Here is a 19226-nt window from a genome sequence, read left to right as displayed (position 1 = left end):
GTGGGATTCATCTGACCTCTGCAGTTTCCTCTGAAATCTGCATCTGATGTCCACTAATGAGTGGAGATTCATCTCACCTTAAAAAGGTCTAAAAAGGTCAGATGAGCAGACTTTAAACACATTTATTTCTCTTCATTGCTTGTAGTGAAAGTTAAGGTGCAGGATATTAGATTATGGCTAAAAGGCAAAGCAAAAGACAAAGAATACATGGGAAATATGCAGAGAGAAAGAGTAGGACAAGGATGGAATGGGAAGAAGGGATGAGGAAGAGCTTTAGAGGAACATACAGGAAATAGAGAGAAAGAAATAAAGACATAAAGAGGAATAAAAAAGCCCCCTTGCCTGAAAAACAATCACATCTAAAAGGTTAATAAATTCTACTTATTCAAGTTCCTAATTGCTTGAATTATTCATATCTTACAAAGTGCTATTGATGCTTTTGACACTTAAGAATAAAACTTCGCCTGTGCATAAGATAAAGTCACAACATTTTTTAAAATGAATATGATCAACTACTGCCTCACTTAAAAAGAAGACGACACAATTTTCCATCTTACTAAACTTCCCAATCAGAAAGGTACTTAACTAACAGAAGATAACACAGTGCTTTTGTTCAGCCGCAGCACAGGAATTAGTGCTCATATGATGGGGCTGCTCTCCTAAAACTAGTATAAAAACCAGAAAAAACAAAGCAAACAAAAAAGCCAAAACCACCAAAACTGACATAGAGTGACTTAAAATTTGAGCTGGGCTTAGACCTTCCTAACTACATATATAGTTTATTTCTTCAGTGTTCGAAACAAATGAAATTCCTGAGTGGCTAAAGAAGGTAAAAAGCAGAGGTTTGGTAGTTACATCCTAGCAAGGCAAGGTGTTTTTGAAGGATAAAAGTTAGGTTGCTGGGTGTAATTGAAGAAGGAGGCTGCTCCAGGCATAGAGAGAAAGCAATGTGAAAATACTGCAGGAATTAAAGGTTCTGCAAGGCGGGCAGTCAGTAGCGCGCCCGGAGTTCTGGATGGGTGCATTTTAATTAAATCAAAGTAAACAAGTCACAGCAGCGCTGAGTGTGAGCCAAGCTGTAGGCAGGCTTGACACGAGAGGTTTGAAGGTGAGTCTGCAGCTGCTGAGGAATGAGAAAGGAAAACAACAGAGAGAGAGTGAAGAGCCAGGTAATATGCTCGGTGGGAGAAGCAGAGACAGTAACTAGATCTGCAAAATGATGAACAGTCCACAGCAGTGAGACACGGCGGGTGCACAGGCTGGACGAGACGTGGTATTACTTCCAGCATGAGGCTGAGATATGTAACCCACCCAGGACTTATTATGAATGGGGCTCATTGTTTACATGTTTTTCTAGTCTTTGTCTTTACCCCAGACATGTAGGACAAAACACTCTTTTGAATTATTTTTTGAAGATTTATGTACAGGCTATTCAGCATATTTTGCATTTTAAAGCAAATTATCATCCCATTTATTTCTTAACTCCATTGCTGGGGACTTTTGCAGCAGATGAGAAATCAACAGCTCACCTACTTTTTACAAACAAGTTTAGAAACAAGTGTATGAAAGTCTGTAAATAATGAAATAAGTTCCTCAGTTTTGCTCCCCCGGAATTCTACAGGCTGGGACTTGAAGTTTATTAAAAAAAAAAAAAAAAAAAAAAAAGAGTTGAACATTTAACTTTTTCTTTGGAGGCAGCTCATTCTTTAGAATGTGACTAAAAAGAAGGACGGTTTTAAAAAGATACATGTAAAATGGAAAACAAATCAAAAACATTTATCCACAACTAACATCATAGACGCGATCATCTTGAGCTTTTCTCCCTTTTCTCCCAGCAGTGAACATGTTTTCCCATAATATTTTTTTCCTTGGATCTTGGCTTGTTGAAGTAGTAAATAGAAAGCTTATTAAAAATCTAAGCTAATCTAAGAAATATCACTTGTGAGAAAGTGGTGGAAACATTGAACAAAAGTAATAACTTTTTCCTAGAGATTTTGTCATGTATTACAGGAAAATACAAGCATTCATATAGCTGAATGTACAAACCATAGCTGCAGCTGTGATATAGTTTTTATCTAAATGAGAATAGGACTTTTTTACAAAACTTTTTTTTTATACTAAAACTGTTAAGTTTAAGGCCATTTATCTTATGGTCACTTTGATATTCAGATCATTGATTCATAGTTAAAATTATGGGCCCAGCTGTATACACAAAAGAATCTGATGTACGTACGGCAAGCTGACTCATTATCAATTGCTAGAATATTCCCAGAATGCCAAGTTTCAAGACACACTAAATTTAATTAATTGTAAAATGCTTTTGGAATTTAAAGGTTCATAGATTTTTTTACAGGTCATTAACTAGTCATAGTCCTCATCAAAGAGGCGTTACGTTAAATAGTAAATAAATTACATTAAATATATTAAGGTGAAAATTGATTACAATTATAAGAAATCTCATTTTGAAGACAAGTTTTTGTATGAATGTCTCTTCCAAGAAAAAATGGCTCCCAAAAGGAGACTTTGTTCAACAGGAAGTTAAACTAGTCTTTATGTTTATAATGGACTAGTTAACCACCAAAGGTATCATGCTTATAGGAAATTCACTTGTTTGTTTGACACCGCAGATATAAGCACCCTGACTGTCACTTGGTGACAGCAGCAATGGTCTAAGGGAAGGCAGGCTTTTAAAATGGTGCTCTGCATACCAAAAATATTTTATCAACAGGCTGCATTTCAGATATCTTGTTTTTTACCAAGTTATTGTTAGCTTCAGCTCAATTTAAGAACTTGATCACCTAAGTACAGCACAGTAGAGATGCATATGTATACCCTATGTATACTCACAATATGTACTTACAAAAACCACTTTCTATTCCATTTCACTTTGCTTCAGTGTAGTATTCAGCCTTACATGCTCGACAGTTAAGGCCGTCTTGGCAATTAAGGACCTAGTCAACACTTAATTTTCAATAGGAATTCAATGGCAGGTGAAGCAGTCCTATTGATCTATGAGACAAAGAACCTTTCTTTTATCACAGCTGTCCAATGCATATACTTAATTCAACAAAGAATGTCAACATAGGATTGAACTGCTCATTATTGAAATATAATGAAAAATTTAAACTTGATTGCTTAAGGTAAAGCATGTGCTCAATCGCCCAGGTCAGTAAAGGCCTAAATAAATAATTTATTATGATTTCTTATATGATACTGACCCGCAGTTTCCACAGTTGAATTTTATATGTAAAACTGCATACACTGTTCTTGGTCTAAGGCCTGACAATGATATACTTCAGAATGTCACCTGAGATCCTGCTGAGGATTGCTTTCATTTTTCTCATGGTCCAGGAGGCCAATAGCAGAATGCACAAGTGCCTTGTGATAATGATCCTTGGACTAACTTGCAAGCCTAGCTGCTTAATAATACTACATCAGCAATATTTTTGCTGCTCCCATGGCACTTCCTTCCTATATCCTCTTTTCTGCAACCTCTCAAATTCTGGATTTTCTCCAAGAATAGATTGTTTCACCTTTTTCTAACAAAAGCGTCAATAGGAAGTTTGTTCATCCCCAGCTACTGAAATATTTATCTTAGGCTTATATGCATTCCAGACATGGAGCACATCAACTGTGATTCTGCAAGTGGGGCTCATTGTCAAGTTTATCCAGAAACCTACTGGCAACTAGCACAGGGATTAAATAAAAGATTGTGCTTTTATTACTTCAAATAATATATAGCAAAATTGCCTTTATAAGTATTGAGGCATTACCCTTAGCAATCCAGTTCATGGTCTCTCTAAAATGTGATGTTTTTACAAATGTCACCTAAACATATTGGGATATACATCAAGGGGCTATGTTTCAGATATGATTATCCACATGAACATTTCTTAAATAGGAAAAAATTAAATAATAGGAAACACTACATAAACGGAGGTTAAGAAAATGGAATAATTCACTAAACTGAGCTGTCTTTTCCATGTACTTCCTTTGTTTCATTTTCCCACTATTTCCTATAAATAGAATTGCAAGAAGAATCTTTTCTTTCTATTTTTTTGTCAATGTGTTTATCTATTTCTCTTGTACCTTCTCATTATTGATAAACAACCATTTACTGTTTCAAAGAAAGAAAGAGTGATTTTATAGCCCACTGGTTAGGGCAGTGACAGAAGAGACCTTTTCTAAATTAGGCAATAATCCAGACCTGAGCATTCATCTGGAAAGTGGAACTCTCAGATTCACTGTCCCGCTTCTGAATTAGGTGGAATAGGGACTGCAGCATGGGTCTCTGCACCCTCTGACTGCAACCTTGGCAACTAACTACTGGGTATATTTATTTCCATTTGCTTCTATGAAAAGTTTTCATTTCAACAAATCTTACATTTTCCTTGGAAATGAACCTCACCCTAAAATTCTGGATCATCTCTTTGAAGTCAGTATTAATAATGGCCTCTTCTCCTGAGCAAGGAGAGATGCTGCATCAGTTTATTTCACTAGAAATTAAAGCCAGAGGGTGAGGCATACAGTATAAGAAACTTGGCAAGAGCTCAGTATCACTAGGAAGCTTAACTTATCCCCATATGAACAATCACTTCTCCAGTAAGTTACGCAGCATTTATTAATCAATGTATTACGTGTTCACGTTCACTAACTAGCAAAATCCTCCAGTGTGCACATATTAACAACAGAGAGAGCATGATACATTACGCTGCACAGAAGCAGAAAGAAGAATAGTGTGGGAATATAGGGCTATAAATTCACGGTGAGACAGGAGAGATGCTTACCACAGAGTGAAAAATGTGGTATAAAGAGTTGGTGAGTTGAAGGGAATATCAAAGCTGTGAATATTTACAATGCATTTATCTATTTCTAAACCAGTGAGAGAGGAAGATCCTGGCACTTCTTGGAATTGCCCTGCTGTGTTCCCACATTTTAGTGTGAAAACAATTATCATTCATTTCCTCAAATTATGCAGAAGCGTTGCTTCTGCTAAATGGTGTCACTTTCACTTTACAAATTTCCTTTGGCTTCAGTGTACATTTGATCTTTTTCTAGAACATACAGCTTATTAAGAAGGACTCTGTGAACTCAGTCAAAACATATCAGGCTTGTCTTACAGTCCCAACATGAGCCACAAAAACTGTCATAACATTTCTTGAGATTATTTGAAATTTATAAATTAGAAACCAACCCATCGATACAAACAAGGCATAACTCTCCTGACCAGAGCATACCCATTTGGTATTGGAAACTAAATATATGCATTACATGTGTCTATCTCAGAGCCTTCTATTGATGTGGCCACACTGCTTGTGCTACCAAGTCAGCCTTACTGAGTGGCACAGCGACGTGATGTGCTCAGAGCCTACCTACAACAGCGTAAGATGTGACACTGAACTTTTACTACATTAAAAAAAGACAAAAACAAACCCGAAAGAAGTCTTATTAATAAATGAGGCTATGAAGCCACAAAAATATCCTTATGTGGAATTCCTATATTTAGTTCAAAAATAAATTACATTGTTTAATTGCACTGTTTCCTACCACAACTTCTAATCCTTAAAAGTCATCCAAATGTTGATTTTTTTTTTTTTTTAACAGTTCTCAGTTGGAACCACTTAATTCTCTGGCAGCATTGCTTTCAGTTATAATTAACGCTGGAAGAAAATATCCTGAGACAAAGCAGACAAACTCAAAGCCTTATAGACTGACTATATTCTTTTCTTTAGCTACAGTAATATGTTATATTTCATAATGGATTAGTAGCAGTGCCCGAAATGTAAAACTGAAACTTATCATCTCTTTTTAATTAGTAGTATTTAATTTATATCTCTAGCTTTTGTTCTTTCTGAAGATACACTGAACATATAACTGGTCGTATGTTAATGTAGTAATCCAATTTTTAGTTATGAGGATAATGTAGGTTTGTTACATAGTGCCAGTCATTTAGACCCAAGTAATAAGGGTACTTTGATCACAAGAGACAATAGTCAGCTGGGACTATATTTTCGTTCTGCCTCTGCCAATGTTTCACTTCGGATCCTCCTCCAACTCTTCTGCCTCTTATGTCCATTAGCGTGGAGTCAGTAACAAATTGTCTACTTCTTCCCCTGTGAATTGGGATGGTTAATTTGTCCGTGTCTAGTTAAGATTTATTATAAAGTAACGCAGATCTTCCACAAGACTTTTTAAGTCTTCATATTCAGAGTCTGGCCCTTCTGAGAGCTAATGCTGAGAACGGTGCACGGACATTTCAACCTCACTTGTCCTGTAGAAGGCACTTCAGGCAAAATTTCCTCAACCTGCTCTTTTCAAGCAGATAAACCATTTCAATTTGGGATGCCTAATCATTCACATTGCATCAAACCTTAAGCCTACCACAGTGAAGTAATTGTGACAGAAAGGTGGTATGTATTTGAACAGAGTACAAACATTTTCCAGGTACGTTTTAAAACCCTAAAATGGGGCAAACTCACTATAGGTGTTAAAACAGCCATCCTGAGAGAAAAACAATTTCTAGTTTGGTGGCTATCAGGACGCATTAAAACAATTACGCTGGAAAATCCTGGCCCCGCTATCAAGACCTCTGGCATCAGTGGCACAGGGGCAGAATACCAGCCATGGAGTTGCACTTGCTCCCTCTTCCCTTATGCCTTTTACCACAGCCACAGTAGAGCTTTTCTGCTGGATGGTGTTGCTGTATTTGGTTCTGCAGTAGGAGAAGTGGGTGCGTTTATCTCCTCCTGTGGCCTTTCTACCACTGCTTGACAGAAATGACAACTTGCAGCTCAGCTATCTTGTTTTGGGGATCACAAACAGGCTTTTCCCTTTCAGTTGCAACTTTATGGGTAATCTGAGTTTACATCTCACCTTTTCAGGGATTAAAGACATTGAAAGCTAACAGTCACATAACATCTACAGAGATTCTGCAGGTAAGTCACTCTTAGCTATTTGTGATGCAAGTCGTGATACAAGACAAGAAAAACAACTTATATAGGGTTATACAAAAGGAAACACAGATAGATATCTGTTCTTTCATTCCTTGCTGCTTGTGAGCAATCCTTAGTGATAGTTCAGAGGGTTTTTTAAGTTTCCATGATTCTCCTCCTGTGCAAGTCCTGTTACCCAAAACCTCAGTTCCCTTCCATGCATCTGGTTTCTCCTTTACTTAGTTGAATTTGACCTCGTTGTTACATGAGTTCTTTTCCTTTTTCCTTTCCTATTTCCTTTCTGTTAGTCTGAGCATCCCTTTGCCAGGTTGTTCAAGTCCTCCATCAGTCAGTTAATCTGTTGCTTATTTACCAAATATCTGGAATCCAGACTTGAAAACTGAGTATATCCTAGGCAATAACTATCTCCCTGTCTGTGGGAATTACAATTAAAATGGTGATTGCCAAAGTTTAGCAGCTCTCCATTGCTAGTCTTGTGGCTGAGGTAAGTATGTCTCCTGTTACCTTTTTTAGGTTTCAGTTCAATATGGAAACATTCAGCGAAACAGAGTGTGAATAAGTTCCATATTAAAAACAAGGGTTTGCACTCAGACCCAACTTTGCAGATAGAGAACGTCTGGTATCAAGCAGAACTCCTAAATTACATAATGATGCTCCTAAAGGATTTCTAATGGAAAAGACAGTCATAACATGTTCTTTTCTATATGCATTTTTACATTATAAAATATGTTATTCTGACAAATCTCCTAAGTTGGGTTTAAACTTTCAGCAGCTGGCTAGCTAGAAAATATATATACATAAACCTTATGGCATCAAGAATTAGATTTGGCTAACAGAAAAAAAGGCCAGAATTTGAATTTGATCTTAAAGTGCCATGCATGCAAGCCTAAACAAACAAAAAAAAAAAAAAACAAAAAAAAACCCTAATATTTTGGTTTAGCTTCAGGAGTATGCTCTGATACTGAGGAAAAGGCAAAAGTAAAATCTCTATAGTGCAGTTCATGACCATACTGAAAAGAGTGACTCCAACTTAGATATCTTAGTTCAGTTCATGAAATCCATAATTAACAATAATCTACATCATAAATGTGATTCTGTCACTAGTTTTGGATGCTCTTACTAAAGCTCATCAAAAGCTGTTCAGATGGAATCAATAGTAACTCACATTATTTGAGAAGCACTTTTAAAAATGCTTCTTTTCTGAATGGAATCTGATTTACAAACACACATTCAGGTCTTAGAAAAGGACATAGTCACGTTATACTTGACAAACAGTATATGCAATGGCATAATGAAAACACAACACTTAAAAAAAAAAAAAAGAGACAGCTTACTATCTCTTTGTATTTTGAAAGACAAATGATTGCCATGTTTTAATAATTAGCCCTTGCCATTAAGAAGGCTGATGATGGACATTGAACTGAGTGCAACATTAGAATTTTCTAATTAAAAAGTCTGTTCTAAAAAGTGACCAAAACAATTATCTCTTTTTTCTTCCAAGTAACTCATTGCACTGTGTACACAAAGTCATGTATCTGACAAAAGACATTCTTTCTAGTATCTTTTCAGAGATTACTTAAGTAAAACAAAAAGGGCTATACTACAACCTTTATGCAATGCTAACAGAACAATTTACTATACTCCTATAACTAAACATGCTAAGGCATACAATGGTAGCCAATCTGCAAAAGTACCATTGGAAGGCTGAGTTGCATTAGTGTGGATTGTTACCTAATTTGACTTCAAAGCCTTTATTTCAGGCAAGAAAAGAACCCACTGACTCAAGTCTCAGTTATATTGCATGGGGTTAAAATTCACAAAACCAGCACTGGAGTAGAAAGTTCATTGCTGTGGAAATGCAGCCTCTCAGTGAGCCTGGAAATCAAGTTTTTAAGAAGTTGGAAAAATATCATGCCAACATTGTAAAGAACTATTTATCAAAGTCAAGCAAAAAGTAGAGCGCTGAAGAACTTGCCTAACATCCAACTGCACAAGCTAATTGTTATGAACATAGTTGTTGCTATCATATTATTCATCATTTTCATGGACAGTCAGTCAGCAGATATAAGAAAGTATTTCCAACCACATATTCAAAGCTATCTCTTTGTCACATATGATTTACAGACAAACGTTGGCGTTAATATTTTATAAGGTGTGTGACGATTCGAGTGGCTAAACTTGCGATGAAAGCTGATGGAAAATAATTAGCAGGCACAAAAGTCTAAATCACTCTACTTCAAGTACTTTGCTGTGAAAGTCCTTGCTCTTTTTCCACATGATACTTTCACTAATATCAGTTGTCGCTCTGCACAGGGTAAGAGCTGTGGATTTTCATACATCATTGAGGTGAGTGTTGCCAAAAGTTAGATCTAAGATTTATGCAAACATACACTCTAGGAGAAGCCAGCATTCTCTCTGCATGGAAATGTCGTTTAAATTAATGCAGCTTTTGGCTTCAGAAAAGGATTCCTAATCCTAATACACCATTTCTTAACCTTTTCAGACTGATGACCCTGAATCAAAGTAGAAATCATTCGTGATCTGCTCAGGCAGAAAGAAATGCATACATGAGCGCAATAATAGCTTATAACTTATTTGTTGTGCATGGGTCTCAAAAGATGGATTGGAAATATTTGATCTTGAAGGTCACAGTGTATGGTGACAGGGAAGGAAGTTTTTCTTTGCTTTGTACTACAGCCATGCTTCTCAAAGCTCACCACCAATGATTTATTTTTTTTATGGCTTTCCCTCTACCCAGAAGAATTAAACACTGACTGGGAAACAGTAACTTCATCTTGCATATGGAAGGTCCCATGGTACAATACATATCATTTTTACCTCTCACTGCTGTTCAACTTTGCCTCACCAGTTCACAGAAGGAGGCAAGGGCATTGCCAATTCTTCTGTAGCACAAGCTTCCTGCTGGATTTTGGGCTGCAAGCTGAAGCAGGCTTCGGTGTCTTGTAGACGAGTTGCCTGCAGAGGCCACACTGGCTGCGTGAGAGGAGTTGCAGCAGGCCCGTCGAGGAAGCCCTCAGCATGGCACCAAGGGAGGGAAGCGGTGAGCATTGCATCAGCCTTGCAAACTCTCCACCCCATGTTACGTGTTGCAGCACGTAAAGCTGCCCGGTAAGATCTGCCACTTTGACTTTACTCAGTCAAACCCATAATGATTTAAATAAGGAATAAGATTGAGTGGCCCCTTTTAAAAAGAGTTCTGTGTTTTGGTAGAAATCTATCTTGTTTCTTATCCTACAAAGGCAGAAAAGTATATTTCAAAAATATAGAATACTCAGAAGACATTGCTGCTCAATCTAACAGCTTAAAGAGGTCAGCTACGTCTATGAATCAAGGAGTATTATGGTTAAGTAGACACAGAAACACTACCTATTGCAGAACATAAAGATGAGAAATTAAAGGAAAGCAGATAATCTTCAAGCACACAGTTCACACTACATGAAAGAAATGTTCTTATTTATGATATTTTGTTCCAAAACACCACCTCTAAGAGAAACATGCCTACTGGAATTTCACTGGAAATTAACATACAGCAAGATCTGAAATATACCTACTACCACTTAAAACAGGACAGTCTATGTAATAAAAAAATTTCTGAATTGTTAATAAAACAGGAACAATTAAAAAGAGAAGGCTAGATATATATATATGGGTGTGTGTGTGTGTATATATATATATATATATATATATTTTTTTTTTTATTCACAAATTGATTTAAGGTACCAGCATCTTCTAGGTTTTCCTTACATTGGTCTTTAGTCTAGTAAACACGTAAGCCTTAACCTCTATACAACTAAAAAAGATGTGTAGCTTCATTCATTGCTGCCAGTGGAAATATTCACATTACTAATTCTGCATGCAACCTTAATTATTTGCAGACTACACCCTTTGAGACCAGCTCTTCCCCCACAGATATCAAACAAGCTTTTCATTTATTCATTCATTTTGGAACAGGAAAGATGAGATGGTTCTTGTGTTTGTTTTTTGTTTTTTTTATCACAATGTAAAATGAATGAATAAACATTACTTTCTGTAGTTGGGATTACATCCTATTTGTCCAAATAAAAACAAAATCAATCTCTTGTTTTTTTTTTGCTTTTTTTTTTGTCTGTACAACCCAGGAGAATGAATCAGTAGACGAAAAAATTGAGAAGAATAGCTCTTTCCCTTACATATGAGAAACAGAAATAGCTGAGCAATGTGCTTAATTTATTCTAAATACAAATGACAGGTGAAGGCCTGGAAAATACTTTTTTAAATAACAGAATTTGTATTCTTAAGATATACTTTGAGAGATTTTTCTTTAGGATTTTTACTAAAATTATCACAAGATGCTCCATAAAAGAAATACATATCAAAATTGAGAACACCACATCTCGCACTTGGCTTATACAAATCCTAGTCCTTTAAATATCCAACTCCTGGCTTCAGTATGGCTAAGTAATATGTTTATTCCTTGTTATCGACAAGAGCATTCGGGTTACTATTGCCACATATAACCTTACAAGTGTGCAAACTACAGCAAATATAAGCTATTCAACTTAGAAGAGATCACACTGAAGTCTTCAATTATTTCAAGCGTAATCAGTCACTTTATCTTCAGCTAAATCTTTAGCAGGCACACTATAAATCACTTTCACTGTCTGATCAAACGCATGCAACATGAAAATACAATTGCAATAAGCTGTTCAATATTGTTTGAATACAATCATATTGTAAATCATTACTAAAAATATGAGACTCACATATCTCAACTCTTCATTGTATATAAAAACAAATACTTCAAAATAAAGAATATTGTTAATATACTATAATTTGTTATCCTAAAAAAAAGGAGTAAAATCAGACACATCAGGCAAGTGAAAAACTTAAAAATATTTAAATTCATATGATCTGCAAATTTTGCAGAATATTTTATCATAAAAGGTATCTAGCATAACTTCCATATTTCCTTTTGCTCAAAGTATTAAAAACAGTTCAACATCTACAAAATACACAATGGAGAAAAATAGTAATACTTTTCTATTCAACTTGAACTATGCTGTTTGGAAGTTTCCATGAAGATGAAAAAATCAAACTATTTCACTTTGACATTAGTTGCTAATGCATTAAAAATAAAACACAGATATATTAGCAATACTCTGATCAGAAGAAAGTTTCGTACTCTCAGTATGAAACTATACTTTTACCAGAAACTATTATTAAAGTGTTATCAATAAAGTTTAAACAGCCACACAAATGCAGATATTTTCTCCCAAACGAAGAACAGGCATACAAATGGATCAAAGAAAAATTCACATTAAGACCTTGATTCTGTATTTACATAAAATCTTGCACATGGAATTGAATAAAGACAGCATTATGCCAATTGCTCCAAGTAATAATGATTATTTACTACCACAGCAACAACAGGAACACTAGTCTATATAACTCTTATTGGTAGATACACAGAACAAGCAACTTTTTTTAATTTAAACACAATTGTGAAATATTTTGCAATTAGTGCGAAAAAAACAATTTTAAGATTAGGCAAAGTATCTTTTATGATGTGCTATTTTTTCTTTAAAAATGTCAGTATTACGCTTAATGAAGTGTGCTTCACTTGCTTAGACAAGAGCAATTTTTGAATACTGGTAATTGCTGATCTAGTACACGCAGCATAAGAATTTAAAAGTTAACAAATTAAGACTACAGGAGTCTTGAAAGCCATTGCTAAGAGAGCTAAGAGTGCCAGTTTTGGGGGTGGATTACTAAATATTAAGATCACTGAAATGAAGATTAGCAAAACTCTCTAGTGTTAGTAACATGCCTGTAATAGTCTTTCTCTAGATTCCAAGGGAAATATTTATATTTGGAGCCAGTAGAGAACTACCCAGATGGAACAATGTCAATATTATAAGCATCTTAAATGATTTTAAGTATTTTTTTCTAACTAGCTACTGTCCAGATTCTTTAAGTCCCCCCAAAAAACAAACAAAAAATTTGTTCCCCTTCTAACCCCGCTACACTAATATTAACCAGAAGCACAGGTGGCACCAAAGCTGGCAGTGCCTGAAATAATTCTACCACTCTAACATTGGCATTTACATAGATATAAATAAATATATATATAAAAATATATAAATATATATATAATATAGCCATTTTTACTCAAGGAAAACAAGAAGTTTTTGCTGTTGCTGTCAATTATTTATATTAAAAAGTTATTGTATTTCACAAATTCTAGTGAATATTTTATGCATCTCATGAGCAATTCAACAGTACCATTCATTTAGATTACAAAATATTTCAATCTTCTGCTTAAAAAAACTTAATTCTATCATTCATTTTTAATCACATTAAAAAGTCTTAGATATTTAATTAACATAAATTTTATATGGAGAGAATGAGCAACTTGCTCTAGCATTCTTGTAAATCTGCTAAAACTTTTCACACCTCAGTTCTTCTCAGAGAAAGACAAAATAATGTTCTTATCTTAACTTGAAAATGTATGTTAACAGTGAAAACCAAAACCAGATAAAATATCTCTTTGTGATTCAAACACCTTCTTAATCACAACAGCTAAACAAGATAGTTTCACCAAATACAAAGAGGAATAAAAATGCACTGCATTTTAATCATTTGCTACTTGGAGGTTTGGGTTTGTTTTTTTGTTTGTTTTTAAGAGGAGTCATGCAGTATATATGCATTGGCAGACTATTTCCTCAAACTATCCACTTTGAAATATATCAAGATTAAACTCTGCTTTCACATGGAACATTTATTTTGCTAAGTAACATAGTTACTGTTAATAAGGTAGCTATCACAAGCTTGAAATCAGTCTAACAATCATCTTGTGCCAGTTAATTGTAAGAAATAATGGAAGACATTAAGCTAAACCTTAGGTGCACACCATTGCCCAAAACATATCTGAACTCTCTGGGTGAACTCTTAGAGCTGCTGAAGAAAAGTGCATACATGAGACAGAAGGAGGGGAAAGCACCAGAAAGCGTGTGACAGACTTGGCCAGCTCAGGTAGATCCTGGGACCTTGGGAGACACTGACAAAAAGATTTTCTGGTCTACAGTGCTAACTGTTAAGAACATGCTTACTTGAAAGCCAGGAAAATTTCTCCCAGTCTTTAATCCTTTCTTTGCCCAGAACTTCTTTGTTCCTTGCAAGTGTACAAAGGGACAGTAAAACAGCTCCTAACTCCACTGCTAGTTTCTCCAAACTGGAACAAGCTGTAAGCCCCCAATTCTGGCTGTCAGTTCAGTCACTGAGGATAAATATACCAATATTATCACCTCTCTGCTGTGGTATCTCCAGCTTTTTATACGTTGCAAGTCAGGTGCAGTGCATGCAGCACCTTTCTTGTCCCGGTCCCTGTGGCGAGAGCAAACAGTGTTTCCTTTTTTCACGTCAGGAAAAGACCTTTCTGTATGCCATCTCTCTGGATGCCCTTGTCCTTTGGATGAAAACCTGGGCACGTTCCCAGAGAACCGCAATAAGCTCCAATCAAGTCCAATGTGTATTTTTTGGATCCACAGTTGCCCCACAGCATGAGCATATCTAACAAGACCTAGTTGCCTAGATGGTGTAGGAAAGGGGGAATTTTATTTGGGAGCTGACTCTTAAAAAATCCCAAGACCTTCATAGAAGGTATACGAGAATTTCCGCAACCAGGCTAACAGTTTGCCCAGTAGGGTATTCAGTTTCTGACTATAATCACTAACAAGGTAAAAGCTAAGATGAAATGGTTTATGAAACAATAACTTATGCCTACAGGAAGCATCTTCTTTGTCCAGTAAAAGAGAGGTCATTTTCCTTTTGCATAAAGACATATATTGATAACAAATGCACTTCTCCCATCTCAAATCAGTTAGAATATTCCTACTGTTCACAGAAACATCCAATGGCAATTGAATTTGAAGTCAACCTCAAAAGTGGCAATAAATTCTACAAGTTTATTTGCTTTTCTCAGTAGTACTTATTCTGCTTTTGAATATTTACTTGCTCTGATATATTATGAAAATGGATAGATGGGTGTGCACGATTTATTACAGTATTATGGATGTACAGGAGGTACATTTTGTTTTCTTTTGTTGGGACCTTCTCTAAATTGCATGGAGCAAACCACCTCATTGCTTATTCATCTGGGATTGTTCCTCACATATCTTGGCATATTTATCGCATATTTCTAGATCCCTAATCTCTTTGCTGTATTCTTTTCCGCTGAGGGAGAGAAGTGAAGATTCAACACAGTATTTCAGACTAGGGTATTTCTAATACGCCCAAGCGGCGTTTTAATGTACTGTATTGTATTCTCCGTCTTGTTCCTTATAAACATTAATATTTGTTTGTTTTCTTTATACAAGACCCTGATTAAAGGTCTTCATTGAACGGTTCATAATAAAACTTGAGTCTTCTTTCAATGCTATTAAGATTAATATAGATCTCAGTACAGCACAGAAGTATTGTTACTCATAGCCTTTGTGTATATCAGTATCTTTTACAATGCATAGAGAGCCAGACCTAATTACTAAGCGCTGTGGAACTGAGAGGATGGTTGCCACATAATATCTCTGGTAGAAGAAGATATGCATATTACAGAGTCTGTAAACAGACCTCAGAATCAAGAGATACCAGATAAAGAATGAACAATAGGTAAAACTACCTACTACCTCCTCCATAGTGTTTGCATAATTACTTAAAGTATTCTACCACTCTCATAACATGTCAGGAGTTTCTACAGAGAGAATTTCTTTTTTTTTTTAATGGAATACTCCTAAATGAATTGGAAATTGCCATTAGCATGACAGTAACATGGGAGAATGCTTATATCTACAGCAGCAAAGTTAATCTGAGTTTTCTCTCCCATGGCTATCCAAGCAAATAAAATTTCACACATAGCCACTAATTTTTATCTCAAACTGATAAGAACCTAAGCTCATAAAAACATCCACAGAAGATCAGATCAAAGGCCAATGCTCCCAGTGTCCTGTCCTCCATAAAAGCCAATAGCAGATACTTGGAGAAAAGCATTTTTGCATGCTCTCCTTATTCTTAGGGACAAGTGTCTAAGCAGAGGCAGAGTAGACAAGGATGCTTTACCTGGAACCAGTAATCCATAGCCCTAGCTTCCAATGACTGCTAAAGGACTTCCTGAGACACGCTGTATCATTACCACTATCTTCTTATGTTGAAACAGGTCATGGACTAAAACATTAGAAAGAGCTAGACCTTGTATCCATTTTTTTCAAACTGCACTTGGACCTCATTCAATGACATTCTTCTTTAACATCACATTTTCCAGATCTGTGTGTCCATATAAAGCTTGTACTATCAGAGAATATATGGAGAGGACCTTTTATTAAGAAGTTGGAAAGTGTGTGTACTGCACAGGACTGCCCCATATATCTTTAGGAAGGAAAGAAACAAAAAATCAAAAAATATTGAAGCAAGAAGCCATGAACAGAAACTGTAAGTCACTATTGGACTTGTGAAGAATATATATATTCTGGAAGAGAAACTTCCATTCCCATAGGCTTTGAGAGGACAGTGTGATCTACTGAAATCTTAACTGTCACCAAATTATCTGCTTAGCAAAATTATAAAAACAAGTGAATATAATCCTTTCAAGAACTTCTGTGAATAACTGACAGGAGTTGGGAAGAGGAGAAACAACATCTGCCTGAGGATTAATGAGAGTAACTGTCTCTGAAGCACCTCACGACTACAGCAGACCTAACAGAGCATGGGGGCTGTCACAAAGACTCAGTCAGACACGTCTGTAACGTGGTATCCTTACTTAAAAGCAGAGCAGGAACAAAACCCAGTGTTTACCACAACAACATAATCTGCCAGCTGCAGATTACATCCGCAAAGAAGCCTGCTGTCATCTCTCCGAAAACACTTCACTGTGCGCCTGCATTCCCAGAAGCTGGAGCAGCCTGGAGCAGCTGCACTAATGGGATTTGTTAGACCCATGGCTCTGTCTTCTGCAACTTTAATTTCCTCCCAATATAAAACATACCTCTTGGTCTTCAAGCATGTTGCGGTGACAGTCAGGGCAGCTAACATCCTTGCCAATAACATAGATCAAGCCAATGATTTTTAAAGCCAAACACTGGAGCCTTTGCAGCTCAGACTAAAGACAGCTTCTCAGAGACCTGAGTGCTGTCCAGCTCATTCTCTTTAGACTGGCTGCAAAAGGGAAAACAGGACACACGTTTATTTACTGATCGACAGATTACACAAGCAAAACATATGCAAGACTGAAACATGAAATGTGAGCTCTGGCAATTTATATCTCCCTCCTATATCTGATATTTTTTCACTCTGTAAAATACACATCCACACTATCTCCCGAACAAGCAACAATGCGCGAGTGGAAAACACGCTTGCTTCCTGAAGCACAGGACTAGCTGCTAGAAACTTTGCAAAGTGGCCATAAAGAAGAGCTCTGTTTTACACAGTCATTCCCTATTCTACCCTGACCCAGGACTGACTGACTGGTTTTGAAAGGGGACTGATGGCGAGAAAAAGGATAAAACATCACAAGGCAGCTGGGGGGAGACTGGGGTGGACCAATTTAACAATCAGAATTTGTAGTCCACAAAGAGCTGCTGCTCTGCCAACTTTTTTATAACATGTATAGGCATCATTCAGAAACTTACCCCTAGCTGTTTGGAGGTTAATTAATAAATGGCTTTCTTCATTCAATCAGGCAATCAGCAGGAGCTTCAGAGGGGTTCAGAAGTGGTAAGAGCTGATGTCCTATCTTCCCCTCTCCCAAGTCAGGGAGCTTACGCCAGATCTACATACTATTTCATGGATGAGTCTCTGCTTACCACTCTGGAAATTAATAGAGGGGCCTACATCACAGCATATCTGTCCTGCAATTAATAGTTTGCAAATTCATCTCAATGTACTAATTTTGATTTTTTCTAAAAAGGAGGAGCAAAAGAAAAAGGAATATGGAGGCAAATGGTACCTATGATTAACTGAAATTCTTTGAATTTGCCTAAGATATCAAAAATTCGAACTAAAAGTCCCAGAATATCTCAAATTTCTGAAGAAGACTATAGAGAAAAGTGAAAAATTTCTATCAAAAAGAGCAAAAGTGTGATTTTTGAATTCTTCGCTTAGTTTTCTAAGTAATTTAATCACGGAAAATTTCATCTTTTGAGGTATGGGTTGGATGTTTTTGTTTGCTTTCCATTTACAGAGCAAAGGTATAAAGCTGCTTGTAGAACAGTCTTCTAAAAATTGAAATCATATCTACTGAGCAGCTACTTCTTCACCACAAAGTGAAGTAGTACACCATACTTTTATCACAGAAAAAACTTCTGTATATGTTCAGCATTAAATCTAAAATTATGCCAACCTATCAAGGAAAAATCATTAAGATTGTAGGTCTTTCCATTAGTCTAAGTTGAAATTAATGTCAATGGTGTAAAATGGAAGCTGAAAATTAACAATTAGCATTCAAGTAATACTATGTTTGAGAAGAAAGTCTGGTGATCGAGGAGACAAACTTTTGTAGGAATTGATTTTGACTCAGCCCTTATGCTCTTGAGGACTGTTCCTACAGAAATACATATAACTGTGTTTCGATAGTGGGCTTTTAGTCACATAACTCTTAAACTTATTATCAAAACTTTTTTGAAATTCTCTTTTTAAGAAAATTCATGTATATTTAGTCAAGTTTGCAAAGTTGAGTAGGCATGAAAGAGTGGTAATGAAAAGAGAGGGCATTGTTGTTATAAAGCAGATATATAATGCAATGTATAACTTTATAGTTGGGTAATTCTATTATGAAAAGAGTATCTCATGCAAGGCAAACAAACACCCGTCTTATTTTTCCTTTTTATATGTTTATCTGTGCTATTATAAAGTTTATCAAGTAAAGGACAATGAAAAAGAACTAATCAAGAAATGACTGTTTATAAAAGGAAGGAAAAGTCAAAACAAACCTCTAAAACAATTATTTGTCAGCAGATAACAAGGGAGAAGTAGCTAATTGATGTTTAATTTACTGAGCTATTTCATTAGTTGCTGGTCTCAAAGCCTATTACTTTCAGGCTTCATCTCTTGCCAACTTCTCTCTCCTAAATTTATAAAAATGCTTCAAGTTTAATTTGTGTTTCAGAAACCATTCAAGGTATTCAGACTAACCTCTTTGGGAGCAACTTAGAATCTATATTTTTTTTAATGAATATACTTTGCTCCAACAAAGTTACATTTGCTACTTTGGATTACTTTTCTTAGAAA

General features: G+C 36.0%; 1 protein-coding gene across 15 annotated transcripts in view; it reads right to left on the bottom strand.

Moving 5' to 3' along the window:
• DLGAP2 (DLG associated protein 2) overlaps nucleotides 1-19226 on the bottom strand; it is a 465625-nt gene that overhangs the window by 228012 nt on the left and 218387 nt on the right. The window lies entirely within an intron of this gene.

Source organism: Struthio camelus, chromosome 3, assembly GCF_040807025.1.
Source record: "Struthio camelus isolate bStrCam1 chromosome 3, bStrCam1.hap1, whole genome shotgun sequence".
Lineage (NCBI taxonomy): Eukaryota > Metazoa > Chordata > Aves > Struthioniformes > Struthionidae > Struthio > Struthio camelus.
The sequence above is the reverse complement of the archived record's forward strand: the minus strand, read 5'-3'. Positions and strand labels throughout refer to the sequence as shown.